This window comes from Anguilla rostrata, chromosome 11 (assembly GCF_018555375.3).
Source record: "Anguilla rostrata isolate EN2019 chromosome 11, ASM1855537v3, whole genome shotgun sequence".
Lineage (NCBI taxonomy): Eukaryota > Metazoa > Chordata > Actinopteri > Anguilliformes > Anguillidae > Anguilla > Anguilla rostrata.
Window position 1 is genome coordinate 40,570,381 of NC_057943.1, and position 15,753 is coordinate 40,586,133.

Below are 15,753 nucleotides of genomic sequence, written 5' to 3' on the forward strand. Positions count from 1 at the left end.
GCTGCGGACAGCCCCGCGAAGGCCCCTATTTAAAACTCCCCGTAACTCTCCAACTTTGTCCTGGCAGACCAAAGCTTGTCCGTGTGAATAAAAGAGCCTTGCGCCAGCATCCTGAATGGAAGCTGAAGCGTATTTTCCAAGAGCAACTTCCTTAAGACCAAACAGAACGACGGCTGTGCATGCCAAACAGCAGAACGGCCCCATGGGAGATTCCAAGGCCGGGAAACGGAGGAGGGGGGGAGGGGGATGGGTGGAGTGGAGCAGCATAGGGTGAACTGCAGCCCACACCAACAAAGAGATGTGTCCCTATCCATGCTCTTCAATCCCTGACCACACACGTCTGCTAGTGCCTGACAGATAGGAGTCCTTTAGCATGGCTAACACTGCTAGTAGCTGACAGATAGGAGTCCTGCAGCGTGGCTAACACTGCTAGTGGCTGACAGATAGGAGTCCTGTAGCATTGCTAACTCTGCTAGTGCATGACAGATAGGAGTCCTGTAGCATTGCTACCTCTGCTAGTGCCTGACAGATAGGAGTCTTGTAGCATTGCTAACTCTGCTAGTGCCTGACAGATATGAGTCCTGTAGCATTGCTAATGCTGCAAGTGGCTGACAGATAGGAGTCCTGTAGCATTGCTAATGCTGCTATTGGCTGACAGATAGGAGTCCTGTAGCATTGCTAACGCTACTAGTAGCTGACAGATAGGAGTCCTGTAGCATTGCTAATGCTGCTAGTGGCTGACAGATAGGAGTCCTGTAGCATTGCTAATGCTGCTAGTGGCTGACAGATAGTAGTCCTGTAGCGTTGCTAATGCTGCTAGTGGCTGACAGATAGGAGTCCTGTAGCATTGCTAACTCTACTAGTAGCTGACAGATAGGAGTCCTGTAGCGTCGCTAACACTGCTAGTGGCTGACAGATAGGAGTCCTGTAGCATTGCTAACACTGCTAGTGGCTGGCAGATAGGAGTACTGTAGCATTGCTAACTCTGCTCGTGGCTGACAGATAGGAGTTCTGTAGCACTGCTAATGCTGCTAGTGGCTGACAGATAGGAGTCCTGTAGCATGGCTAACTCTGCTCGTGGCTGACAGAAAGTAGTCCTGTAGCATTGCTAACACTGCTAGTGGCTGACAGATAGGAGTCCTGTAGCATTGCTAACACTGCTAGTGGCTGACAGATAGGAGTCCTGTAGCGTCGCTAACGCTGCTAGTGGCTGGCAGATAGGAGTCCTGTAGCGTCGCTAAAGCTGCTAGGACCTGGCAGACAGGAACCCTGTAGCTTGGGTAACGCATCTGTGAGGGGGACGGGGGCCGGGGGGGTTGTAAAGCGCAGACCCATGGAGACTCTGAGCTCTTGAGGGGGAGTGTGAGTCCAGCACTGCACTGGATGAATGGGAATGACTGCCCGGGTCACCCTCACACAGAGGAGAAGTCCAGGGCCCACCGCCCGTGTCTGAATCTAACTTTCTTTTGATAGGGTATCTAACAGTTACAGGAAAAACCTACAATTTGTATAGCTTTCTAAATTGGAGAGATAAATAATGGGAAATTTAAAAAAAACAACTTAATGGATTAAGGAAAATTTTTGTGCAATTTAACAATTGAACAGTCCCGAACAGGACTGATGTGTCCAAATCTCAGACTAGAGACAGCCTTCAACATTCAATGTGAAGAAATGCTAAATTAATGATCTAAGGAGGCCTTTAATCTGAAAACTGCACAGGCAGATAATGCTAAAGGTCCCTCAAGTTAATAATACCAGAGGAGGTCTGGGAGAAAGTTTCTCACACAGAGGCCTGTTTTCAGGAAGTATCGCGTTTCCGTGGAAAGCTCGGATTCTCCGTGGTAACACAAAGAACAGCGGCGCTGTGAGGTAACGAGACGCCGCGAGGAAGCGCGAGAGGGCGCCGTGACGACCACCCTGGGGTCGCGAGCGCAGACGAGTCTCGGGGCGGCGGGCGGCGTGTCGGGGGTTAATGACCCCCCCCCGGGAGGCGTGGGAGCCACGGGGGGTGCGTCTGCGGTGGTTGGACCGGCGTCGGCGTGGGAACAGCGCGTCCGCCCAGAGTAAACACTCAGCGCCCACGCTGCAGCTGCGCGGCCTTCCCGCCAGCCGCCAGACGCACCGGGTCAGCCCCGTCAGGACCGGGCGTCAGCGCGACCAGCGCAGAGAGGTATGGAGTGCAGGCACACATGCACATACTCAGGCACACACACGCACACACACACACATATACTCAGACAGACACACACACACACACACACACCCTCAGACACATACACGCACGCACGCACGCACACACACACACCCTCAGACACACACACGCACGCACACACACACATATACTCAGACACACACGCACACACACATGCTCAGACACACACACACACACACATACTCAGACACACACACACACACACTCAGACACACACACACACACACACATACACATACTCAGACACACACAAACACGCACACACACAAACATGCGTACACACAATCAGACGCACACACAGACATACACACACAAACACACATGCAAACACACACAAAAACATGCACACATGCACACACATGCACATACACACAAACACGCACACACACACAAACACACGCAAAAAAAACCACTCACACAGACATACACACGCACACATACTCAGACACACACGCAAACATACTCACACAAACATATGCACTCTCCCTTGTGTATGCGGCTATACGAACACATGCGCGCACATACACACACACACACACACACACACACTCACCCAGGACACACTTTAAAAGCCCACACAAATATAAAGAAGAGAATGCCATTGCCTCAAAGCTGAGGGCAGCCCCCATATGTGGGTGTATACTATCACAATCAAAAACTGAAAGTCCTTGACTGTATTTTGGGACAATTTATAATCACAGATCACCCTTTCAGTTAACCCCCAGGAGCCAAAGAGAATCAGACTTGTCTGAAGTGGCAGGTGGGAGGATGACGACTGCACCAAAACCACCAAGGTCCAGATATACGCAATATGGCCTTAGAAACTCATTCCCCGCAATTTCAGACATTAGCCCTGTCTTTTCAGGCCGCTTCCAAACCGGAAATCTGGCCTCGCATTCTTTAGCCGACTCGCTTATGTTCAGCTCCTGCCGGCTTCGCTGCTGGAGGTTAGCCGCTCTGTCAGCTTCTGGCAGGAGTTTGAAACCATTTGAATCCAAAATCCCGTAAAACATTTTTTTCAATGATGGATTTTGCTCTACATCTTGTATGTCATTGCCGTTTGTCAAATTGGTTTTTAAATCCCCGTAGATAAGATTGTCTTTGGATGAACATGTGATTAAAACGAATCTCATCATAACGACCGACCTTTTTTTCCTCATGCTCATCCATGTAGCCTATACATCTATTTTCTAGCATGAATTCTAAAATTACAATCTTTATTTAGGCTATTTGCTTCGAATCACACCAATGTCTTCAATGCCGTAAATACACATGTATTATAATCTTCATATTTTCATCTTTATTAATCTTACCACCCTACTGCGGAAGTGGTGAACGTGTTCAGTACATCAGCATTTGAAGTAGAGAAACGCAGGTGGAAGGTGGAGGTCAGAGGAGACCTGCATTCCAGAGGGTGCCGCTGTTCTGGCGCTGCGTCTGTCAGCGCCTCGTCTCTCCGCCGCTTAGAGGCCGTGCCAAGCACGCTGCCTCGGTGCCGTGTGCAACCCCAACCCCCCGCCAGCATCACGGAGAAAGTGACAGCCGTCCGTGACAGCAGCGGTGAGCCAAGGCAACCTAGGTGTGGCCCGGCAGCTGGGCACGGATAACACTGAACATGGGGATAAATGTGCGCTTAAGGACTTAAAGTAGTACGCAACACGAGTTAGTGGACACGGGGGCCGCTTAAAATTGTATGCATGACTGTCGTGATCCTTTGTATGTAATAGTGGAGGAACAATGTAGACACGAAAAGAAAATAATTTATTATATGAATATGTTTTTGACAAACCATGATTTTTGACCTTGAGAATGTTTTATTAATCGTAACCTGTAAATTGTCATATGGCATACCAGTCACCCACATCACAGAATCTATGAGTAAATTACGCAACATAACGTGACTGAACTGTAGCCTACCGCCTCTGTGATTTGAAACTGTTTAAAACGAAATTGTCTATGCACTATTACGTTGCCATGATTCAGATTTAATACACGCTGAGGTCCAGCAATTCTTCACATTATCTTTTCATACTGCTCTTTGCTCAGTCCAAAGTAATCCTGCGGTGTTGTGGTGTGGTTATAGCCGGGCCCCTCGTCTAAATCCATCCAAAAACCGCAACATTCCAGCCGCAGCTGGGCGCCATTGAGTGGGGTATATGAAAAGTGTACCGCGCACGCTAACGGCCAATCCTCCAGATATGCTTCGCTTATATTCCATGAAAAATTACGTTATTCGCTTCAACTTCGTTCCCTGCTTCCTGTTTAAAACAGGCCTGAGCCCGCGCAGCTGTTCGGCTGTATAGCTGTTTTACTGTATCCACAAGGGAAAAGCATATCGGAAGCACGTAACGTCCAAGCTGCTGTGCACTGACACTCAACCAATACCAATAAAGGATTTCACTACGTACCCTTCATTCATTTAAGGATATGAATTGCTCTTGCGAAAATGTCTTGGTTCTCATAAAAACATTGGTAAACGTAATGTCATTTCAACTCAACGGTGACGCAAAGCGGTTGCAAAGAGCGAAACACTAATGGCAAGCTGGTAACAACAGCCAGGTGAAAGAATTCGAAAGCAATGTGAGTATCCAACCAACAGGGGGCGAACTCTGTCCTTCAATAAATCTGTCGTGTTCAGGTATGATTTGAGATCATTATTCTTTGGAGAGTCTTAAAAAATGTTTATCAACTGAACACACATTCCACATATTTAATTCATATTTACTTTAAGTAGCAGAATTATGTAACCTGTCATGTGTTGAACCTTGTGTCCGCTACAGCACAGTACATGCAAAAAAAAAAAGGATTCTGTCAAACCACTATGTTTTATCAATTCCATGTGCCATTGTCACACATTTAATCTGACCAAGAAGGAATCAACACTCTGAAGCTTTAAGTTTTTGTTGACAACCATGTTGTTTTTGTTAGTTTTTTGTCATTGTTGCTGCTGCTGCTGTTGTTGTTTTGTTGTTGTTAGTTGTTTTTTGTTGTTGTTACTGTTGTTAGTTGTTTTTTGTTGTTGTTTTTATTGTTGTTTTTTTGTTTGAATCTGGAAAATAGTTAAACCATTGGGCAGGAAAGTTGAAGGATTAAAAAAAGGGCACTATAGTGCATTATATATCTGTGGTGCTTGACCCCTAATGAATCATCCAGAGCAGGGCAGCAGACAGCTAAAGGGCCTTAAACAGACGAGAGGGCTGAGACAGAGGGGGGGCGGAGTGGGGGTTAGGGGGGAGGGTATGGGGGGGGGGGGGCAGGAGTGTGTGGGTGTGAGAGAGATTGGGGCTTGGGAAGCGAATGTCCCACCCTGAAAGAACTGTGAGTCACTTTTAGCCACGTTTAACTGCGTAGTCAAAATATGCTCTCGTTCATACACAAACCTGCACGTCAGCGTCAGCTGCATTTCATATTTGTTAGAGCCACTCTGTTTAAACTCGAAAACAAGGTTACACTTAAAATGCTGCATACAAGTTAAATCCTGAGAGGCAACACAAATAATATGACCTAATTCTGTCACGTATTTATTTTGTCGGATATAACGACGGGAGGCTATACAGTTATAAACTGAATGTATTTGAGTTGTAAAACGCCCGTGTCTTATGTACTTAGTGAAGGTTATGTGCCGTGATGGGGGGGTGCCATTCTGCCGCATTACCTGAACAGCGAGCTCTGGGTCTCTGGCGTACAGCCGCCCCGGCCCCCGACGGTTTATATATAAACCCTCTCAGCCTGCTTTTTCTCGCCCCCTTAAAACAGCACGGCCGCATAGAGAGGGGTCCAGCGAGCGGTCCGAAGTAACCCCTCCACGCCGCTCGCCTTTCTCCAGGCCACCGCGGCGCAGCGGGGGGAGTCACGGCACCGATCTTTGCAGGCGAGGGGTTGGCGGGCGTGTCCTCGAGGACCACCGAGGCGTGTTCCAGTGCGTCGCGCTGGTCGCGTCGGTGCGCCTTTCTCCCTCTGCTCTCTCTCCTCTTGTTTCTTGCCCGCGCTTTAAGCACTCAGTCCTATCAACCGAAGAGCGGTGATCCCGAGACGAAGCGAGATCACGGTGTATTGACACAACGCCGGTGATAAGATTAACAGTGTCAGGCCATCTGTGACTGATCTGGTGGCATGCAGATGCGACTCCAAGCTACCGGTCTCTCCTTAGCACCCTCCGCTTCCCCCACTTTTGTGAAGGCTTCTTCCCTTTTTGTAAACGCACCCAATCTGGCGAATTCATGAAAACTAGCGGTGCCAGACGCTTGTGATTTTGACCACCAAAACATTCTTCTAAATTCTCCCCTACCAAACATTTAGCCGCATAAATTTTACCTTGAAACTTCCCCTGAAGATCATCAAAACATCTGGCCTGGCGACCCTACTGAATACAGGACTTGAAAGTGTTAACAGGAAAAACGGTATACCTCAAACAAAAAAACACAGTACACCGCTAGCTTATTGCATTTCAACCCAAATATCCTTCCAAATTAGTTAAATTATCAGCCAACATAGACAAAGGAGAGCTGCTGCTTAGGGTTTGGCTTTTGGTGCTTGCTGTCTGGGGAAATTCTTTAACCTTTTCCTAACGAAGTTAGGAAACAAGTTTGAGGTTTTTTTTTTGTTTTTATCGTCAAGGGCAAACCGCTTTTACTGTTTATATAATCTCTATCTATAGCCAACTGCAAGGCATTCCTTTATGACAGCTCATGTTTATTTGGGATCAGAATAGTTTATATTACATGTGATCTAGGAGGCATATTGTCACATTTACTCTTCGTATTATTTTTATTAAGAGTGTTATTGCAAATACAGTTAGTGTGATTCATTGATGAACCTGGGCATTAGCGAAAATTTAGTGCCTCAGGCATACTTCTTTTGCGTAAAGTCCGTAAACAAACTTCTCAGTGTCATCATAATGGGCTCAAAATAATGTTTTAGCATTCATCAAATGACCTATGATTGCGATATCGGAGTCCATAAAATTCCCCAGACTGGCTAAATCATCTCCGCATTCCTGCATTCTCACGGCTCTCTCTCATACCGCGGCCATTATGAAAGAACAAGTCCAGGGATAAAACTTTTTATGGGCTTCTGACCTCTGCTCGGGTTTATGGGAGTAATCTCCCCCTCCGTGTTTATTACTTAAAGCCGACCGACGGTAGAGGGAGTGGTTTCCTGGGAACAATGTTGCCTTGGTAAAGAGAGAGGAGGCAGGAACCAGAAGATTGATTTGTCCAGAGTGTTCCATGCCCATCAGGTGCAGCGCTGACAGACAGACAGGGCCTTCAGCTCTCTACTTGTGGACTGCATGCAGCTGATTGGCTGTTTCGGGACTACAGGCAATGAGGTCACTGTCAACATACCTCACACCATTCTTCACTGGCTGCTATTGTGGCAAAACAATCTCACACTTTTGGTACTTTCTATTTACACCTGACATAGCATTTTAAATCTGTGTATACACAAACACGTCTCTGTTAAACATCAGACAGAAGGCCTTTTTAATTCACCACAATAGAAAACAATTAATAAGATTACAGTATGGACATTATATGAATATTCTGTATGTAAACCTGTGACATCTACTTTTAGGTCTCTCTTCCACATGAACTTTAAAAAAAATTGTTTTAGCTGTTCCACAAAGCAGAACAAAAACATTTGGTGCTGCTGCCTTCAGCCATTACACTCCAAGCTGCTGGAACAGCCTTCCAGTGGATGTGAGAGAAGCTGAAAATAGTGATATTTTTAAATGTAAACTAAAAACCTATCTATTCAATCTGGCTTTTATGTAGTTTATGGTCTTGGTATTTACACTTATTTTATTTATTATCATCATTATTATTTAGTTTATTCTATTTCTATTATCAACACTTTACTGTTGATCATGCATTTTATTAACATTTCACAGTCTTTTCATTTACTTTGTAATATTTTGTAATTTTATTTCTTGTTATTTTTATTGTTTGTATTATATTTTATTATGTATCTTTTATCTTAACTACCCACCTTTTATTGTTGTCTTATTCAACTGGGTGTGCATTAGTCTCTAAATCCATTTTAACATTTTATGTTTTGTCAATCGCTTGTAAAGCACTTTGAATTGGAATTTGATTTGTCTGAAAGGTGCTATATAAATAAAGTTTGATTGATTGATTGATTGATTGATTGATGAACTTAGTGTTAAAAGAATTTTAGAACTTCCTTTTTAGAATCTGTGAAACATTGTTGGTTTGGTTTGCTCCTTAAAACGAATCCATATTTTCTAAAATAGATATAAATAATTGAAGCATATGAATGAATACTATGCAAACACAGTATTAGTGAAAAATGAAAATATAAGAGCGCACATGGAGATCCTAGGAGATTCGGTCTGTCGTGGGACTGCTCCTCTGCAGGGGCTCTTTGCACCCCTTTGTGCAGGACCGAATCCTGGCCGTGTCAGTGGATACGTTCGCCGGCACACCCACGGTAAAGCAAAATGGGCGGTAATGTCCCCCAGGGTTAGGGAGGGCTTGATCCACACCTTCTCGCTCTCTAGCCACCTCCAGTTAATAGTCTGCTTGCTGAAGCTGTGTGCAACTGCGTTGTGGAAAGCAGCTGGTGACATCACAAGCTTAGGAAGCGAGCACATGCTCGTCTAAACTCTCCCTCATTGGCTGTGGACATTGCAGCATGAATGAGGCTGTATGTGATTGGGCAGTCTAATTAGGGATGCAAATGGGGGGGAAGCAAAAAAATATAACAGGCCACTTCTGCTTTCAAATGAACCCAGTCTTCCTGGGGTAGTTCTTAAAGTAGATCCAGAGACAGGCTAATATTAAAATAATTCAGTTTTTCTAATTATGACTATATTGTCAGCAGAACCGGATGCACCACTGATCCCCACCCCACTGAAGACCTTTGGCATTTTTTACAGTTATAGATCTGTTTATCGTACAACCTAATTCACAGATTAAGAACAAGCATTACATTATTGTGCAATGGAGCAATGGCTTGTTGTGACTTTAAAACTATGGCGCTCGTTCAACTGCTCTTCACAGATAGCCAAACCGTTGGCCAGCCCGCTAAGCTAAAGGCCAAGGTTCCCAACCAAGGGAACGAATCACACTCTCATTGCTCCTTCAGGGCTGAAGTCAGGCTCTGCAGCAGCTGTTCATGTGCTGACTTACATCGCTACATTCCTCAAGGAACCTCATGCACTGCAGCGCAAGCCAGACAGGTAGGGTGGCCAAATGTCCCATATAAGGGAATCCTGTGTTTTTCGTTTGAGGGGGTGCTGGTGGGTAAATTTTAGCAGTAACCGTATAGCAACCCAAATTTGGTGAGTTCTTCAAGAAGTGCTACAAGACAGGACAGAGGGCGTCCCATACAGAGCCATTTTTGGCTGCAAAACAGGACACCCCAGCTCACACAGCTGGCCTGTTGGCTCCTCTGCCACAGAGACTTCAGAACGTGTACATTCAAGCTCGGAACTACACTTCAACATGGGCAAAAAGAACTTTAGTGTGAACCTGTGCTTCACTTCCAGTGCAAACAATTTGAAATCGTCGTGCAAAATGCACTTTGGGAAAGGAGACTTACAGGAGGCCCTCGCATTGGGAAAGTTCCAGAAGCGCTCTCTCGCAGCGGGCTGCGGTCTGTGTGTGAGCGGCAGGCTGCTCTCTCATCCAGCGATTAAACATCAAATGGAACCGAGTCGCCGGGGCGCTGGCGCGGCGGCGGGTTCGAGGCCGGCCGCGGATGCCGGGCTGCCATCGGCTCTGATTGATGGGCCCACACAGGGATCTCCGGGAGCGTGGCTGTGACCTTTACTGGCCTGCGATTGGCTCAAATCTCACTGCCTCCCTGGCCCCGCCCATTCCTGGATTACAGGAGACTCCTCTTTCGGTCTTTAGTTACACTTCCTCTACTCTGTGATGACCGAGTTACACAGTATAAAGCACAGCACCTACCCTCCCTGTTCATGTAATACTGGTGTTATACATACACATTCAGTCTGTCATTTCCAGACCTCGCTTAAATACGTATTTGTTTTGAATTCAAATACTTTTCTGTGCTCTGTTGATCTTGCCTGGTGTAACTGAGCCTGCCAATATGAGCAGGGTTTTCGCTTTTTGCAAGTATTTCACCGCTTCCACTACACCAGACAAGAACAGTAAAGCGTAGAAAATGATTTGAATCCAAAACAAATGCATATCTGACCCAGGTCTGGTCACTTCTAATAGCATCATTGGGAGTACTGCAAATGGACACACTGAGAAGAGCACACAGTTGGTTTTACTGAACTGTCTGAATATTTCAATATAGAATTTGATCACTGATATTAGCAGCTGCCCCCCCAAGCGCACGCAGCTCCCCACAGCTGCACGCAGAACACCGCAGGGGGGGCTGCTCTACCCTCTTGCACAGGGGCAAAGGGGTAAACCGACCCCACCTCTGGCACACCACACTTTTTCCATTTTATCCTCATTGCCCCCTCTACCGCCAGCTCCAAAAATCATGACCGGGGTGGTACGGACATTTCCCTCAGGAAGGGCTATTTTAGGAGTTCCACAGTGTCTGATCTTAGAGATCACTCCTGCCTCTATCTAAGGCTAAGTGTCCCGTGTCATCTGATATTAGCACAGAGAACCCAGCCTGTCGTACAGGCACATAGGCATTTACCATCAGCAGGACACCAGGATCTGATAATATACTGATAATTGGACACTTAGGGCAGCACTTAATCCTGGCCTGGGCCTTTCTGTGTGGAGTTTGCATGTTCTCCCCGTGTCCGTGTGGGTTTGCTCCAGGTACTCCGGTTTCCTACCACAGTCCAAAGACACAGTAGGCTAACTGGAGACTTTAAAGTGTGCGAGTGAAGGGTGTGTGCGCCCTGCGATAGATTGCCGGCCTGTCCAGGGTGTATTCCTGCCTCTTGCCCAATGCATGCTGGGATAGGCTCCAGCACCCCCCGTGATAATAGATGGAAACTCTTAGCTAGAACTATGACCTACAACATAAAAGCTGCAAAATGCTGGTAAAAGCATGACATTAATAGCTGTCAGAGCAAGTCATGCCATTATATCACAGCTTGAGAAAAAGAATGTTATAACACTGTCATAAAAATTTAGCAAAACAGTGAAAATATTTAAATCACAATAATTGCCACACACAGTTTGACAGTAATGAAAAAATGTCAAGCTGAATTTGGGCAGAAAAGTCACTGAGGTTTTTTGTTGCGGGTGTAAATCAGGTGATTATTGTAAGTCGATCCCTAACTTTAACCCTACAGTACGCATGGTCTGGGATTTGGCTCCAGATCCCCCACACGCAGAGACCAGCGGAAGTGACCCGAGGGACGAGCAGATATCTCCCAAGGACACGACAATGACTCCAGAGAAAGCCAAATGGATTCCTGAGGTGGAGGGTTGAGACCGTGGACGGAAAGGTGTTTTTACGTTTCCTAAAACCGGGATAGAGCATGGACCTGTGCCTAACCTGCAAATTTTAGAGGCCAGAAAATGTTTAAAACCTTTTAAAACAACAACACAAACATCCAACAGTAGGCCCTATAGGTTGAGGGAGAGGCATGGGGGGGGGAAAAAATCAATTATTCACAAAGTTTTGACCCAATGTGGATCTTTGACAGAACAAAACTCAAAACAAAACTCAAATGAAAGAAGAAAACTGGTAAACACTGATGAAATCTTTAAAACAAAGATTTCTTTAAAAAGTAAGTCACCTGGGGGAAATGGACAGGTATCTAGAAGGGAGAAGGATTGGGGATAATTATTTGGCTGAGATCTGATGCACACACATGCACGTATACTGAGAGTGCACGTATACTGTGAGTGCGAGTGCACATATACTGCGAGTGCACATATATTGAGAGTGCACGTATACTGAGAGTGCGAGTGCACGTATACTGAGAGTGCACGTATACTGCGAGTGTGAGTGCACGTATACTGAGAGTGCACGTATACTGCGAGTGCACGTATACTGAGAGTGCACGTATACTGAGTGTGCACGCACACTGAAAGTGCACGTATACGGCGCGTGCACGTATACTGCGAGTGTACATATACTGAGAGTGCACGTATACTGCGAGTGCACATATATTGAGAGTGCGCATATACTGCGCGTGCACATATACTGAGAGTGCACGTATACTGTGAGTGGCACTGGCAGGTGTTTCTCAGCCTGTGTCAGCGAGGTGAGACGCGCCGTGGCGTTTCATCCGCCGGCTTTCGAGCCTCAGCGGCAGCGTCGTAAATAAACCCAATTACACAGGGCCTTTTCCTGCTCTCCCCTGGGGCTATCCGACACCCGCCCCGATCTCAGGGCATTCGAGGCGAGAGGGACGGTTTCCAGACAACGGTCATGGCAACCCTGGGACCACTTGGCCAGTGAAGTAAAACAGCACAAGTAAAATAGGCGTTGTCAGAGTGGTTCTTCTATTTGACCACAAGTCATGTCCTGCAAGGAAGTAAATGATACACTGGAAATAGGAAATAGGAAACTGAGTTTGCACACTGTATACTGCTGTCTAAATCAGGGTGTGCACTCTGATTACTGGTGTCTAAATCAGGGTGTGCACACTGAATACTGCTGTCTAAATCAGGATGTGCACTCTGTGAATACTGTGTGTCTAAATCAGGATGTGCACTCTGTGAATACTGTGTGTCTAAATCAGGATGTGCACTCTGTGAATACTGCTGTCTAAATCAGGGTGTGCACTCTGATTACTGGTGTCTAAATCAGGGTGTGCACACTGTGAATACTGCTGTCTAAATCAGGGTGTGCACACTGTGAATACTGCTGTCTAAATCAGGGTGTGCACTCTGAATACTGCTGTCTAAATCAGGATGTGCACACTGAGAATACTGCTGTCTAAATCAGGGTGTGCACTCTGATTACTGCTGTCTAAATCAGGGTGTGCAAACAGAATACTGCTGTCTAAATCAGGGTGTGCACACTGAATACTGCTGTCTAAATCAGGATGTGCACACTGAATACTGCTGTCTAAATCAGGGTGTGCACACTGAATACTGCTGTCTAAATCAGGGTGTGCACTCTGATTACTGCTGTCTAAATCAGGATGTGCACACTGTGAATACTGCTGTCTAAATCAGGATGTGCACACTGTGAATATTGCTGTCTAAATCAGGATGTGCACACTGTGAATACTGCTGTCTAAATCAGGATGTGCACACTGAATACTGGTGTCTAAATCAGGATGTGCACACTGAATACTGGTGTCCAAATCAGGATGTGCACACTGAATACTGGTGTCTAAATCAGGGTGTGCACACTGTGAATACTGCTGTCTAAATCAGGGTGTGAACACTGTGAATACTGCTGTCTAAATCAGGATGTGCACTCTGTGAATACTGTGTGTCTAAATCAGGATGTGCACTCTGTGAATACTGCTGTCTAAATCAGGGTGTGCACTCTGATTACTGCTGTCTAAATCAGGGTGTGCACACTGTGAATACTGCTGTCTAAATCAGGGTGTGAACACTGTGAATACTGCTGTCTAAATCAGGGTGTGTACACTGAATGTTTTCAGTCTAAATATCATTGGTTATGCTAACATGCACCGTGAGAAATAATCAAAGTGGCAACTCTTTTTTTGTTTGGCAATGGAACACAGAACCGCTAAACTCAGAAGTGTCAGCACCCCCATGATTAAAGAGATGCTAGAAGCCCGGTTCCAGATCTGGATTATCGCATCTGTCCTACTGAGCCGTCTGCTGTTTATACTACAGTACCCACACTAGATCGGAGGGCTGCTACATGTTCAGTAGGCTAATATTTCACCTGTTTCACTCTCCATGGCACTCCACCATACTCGCAGTCAATGTGATGAAACTGACCAATAATAATCAACCATATTTTTTACAACATTCATTTGCCAAAATAAAAACTTCACCATATCTTCTCTGGCCAACATCATCAGCCAACTACAGTAAAATTAGGAGTCTGCAATCTCGGGAAATAATGTATTTAATCTCTCTGGAGCAGGTTCCTGGATCGATTCAGCCAGAAATTATGCACAATTAATTAGAAGTGAACATTTATTTTTCGTCACAGAGAGTTTGGCGAGTTTTTGATGGCTGAACTCACCACGCTAGGCCACGGTCCCGTCAGAGGTGGGCTGAGGTAGAGGCCTCCCTCGACGGGAGACAGACCTGCCTGCTTCCCTCCTCTGGATGCAGACTTGATAAAAACGTTTTACTGTAGAAGCGACGTACCCCAGGCTCCCCACAATCAGAGGCTGCGGGGAGACCTCTGAACCCCACTAATGTCCGACAGCCAGGAATCTCAGGTGCTGGACGATGAAGAATCTGAGCTATTGTGAAAATCCCTGCATAAATGTGTGAGACTGTGAGTGTGCACATGTGCATGAATGTGTGTATGCGTGCGTGTGTGCACGAGAATGTGCGTGTGTGTGTGTGTGTGTGAGCACGTGCATGAATGTGTGTATGCGTGCGTGTGTGCATGAGAATGTGCGTGTGTGTGTGTGTGAGCACGTGCATGAATGTGTGTATGCGTGCGTGTGTGCACGAGAATGTGTGTGTGTGAGTGTGTGTGTGCACATGTGCATGAATGTGTGTATGCGTGCGTGTGTGCACGAGAATGTGTGTGTGTGAGTGTGTGTGTGCACATGTGCATGAATGTGTGTATGCGTGCGTGTGTGCACAAGTATGTGTGTGTGTGTGTGTGTGTGCGCACATGTGCATGAATGTGTGTATGCATGCGTGTGTGCACGAGTATGTGTGTGTGTTTGTGTGTGAGTGCATGAGACTGTATTTTTGTGTGCGTGAGTGCATGTATACATGAGTGTGTGCGTGTGAGTGTATGAGACTGTGTGTGTGTGTAAGTGCGTGCGTGGGTACGTACGTGTATGTGCGCGCGTGGGTGTGCATGAGACTGTGTGTGTATGTGTGTGCGTACATACGTGTGTGTGTGAGTGCGTGCATACGTGTGTGTGTGTGTGTGTACGTCTGTATGTGTGCGGGTGATTGTTTTCGTGAGTGTGAGTGCATGTGTATGTTTGTGTTTGTGTTTGTGAGTGTGTGTGTGTGTGTGTGTGTGTGGCGTGAGTGCGTACGTGTGTGTGTGTGTGAGCGTGAGCGTGTTCACGTGTGCGTAGATGTGAATGAGACTGTGTGCATGTATGTGTGTATGATTGTTTTCGTGAGTGTGAGTGCATGTGTATGTTTGTGTTTGTGAGTGTGCGTGTGTGTGGACGTAAGTGCGTGCGTACGTGCGTACGTGTGTGTGTGTGTGTGTGTGTGTGTGCGTGTGTCTGTTCACCTGTGCGTAGATGTGAATGAGACTGTGCGTGTGTGTGTGTGCGTGTGCGTATGTGTGTGTGTGTGTGTGTGTGGACATAAGTGCATGCGTACGTGTGTGTGTGTGCGTGTGTGTGTTCACGTGTGCGTAGATGTGAATGAGACTGTGCGTGCGTGTGTGTGTGTGTGGGCGTGTGTGTGTGTGTGTGTGTGTGTGTGTGTGTGTGTGCGTGTGTGTGTTCACATGTGCGTAGATGTGAATGAGACTGTGTGTGTGTG

The 15,753-nt window shown here is 46.3% G+C and overlaps 1 long non-coding RNA gene across 1 annotated transcript in view; it reads right to left on the bottom strand.

The window, feature by feature from the left end:
• The window catches only part of LOC135234948 (uncharacterized), a 48,938-nt gene that overhangs the window by 6,857 nt on the left and 26,328 nt on the right, over nt 1–15,753 (bottom strand). The gene's annotated exons all lie outside the window — the stretch shown is intronic.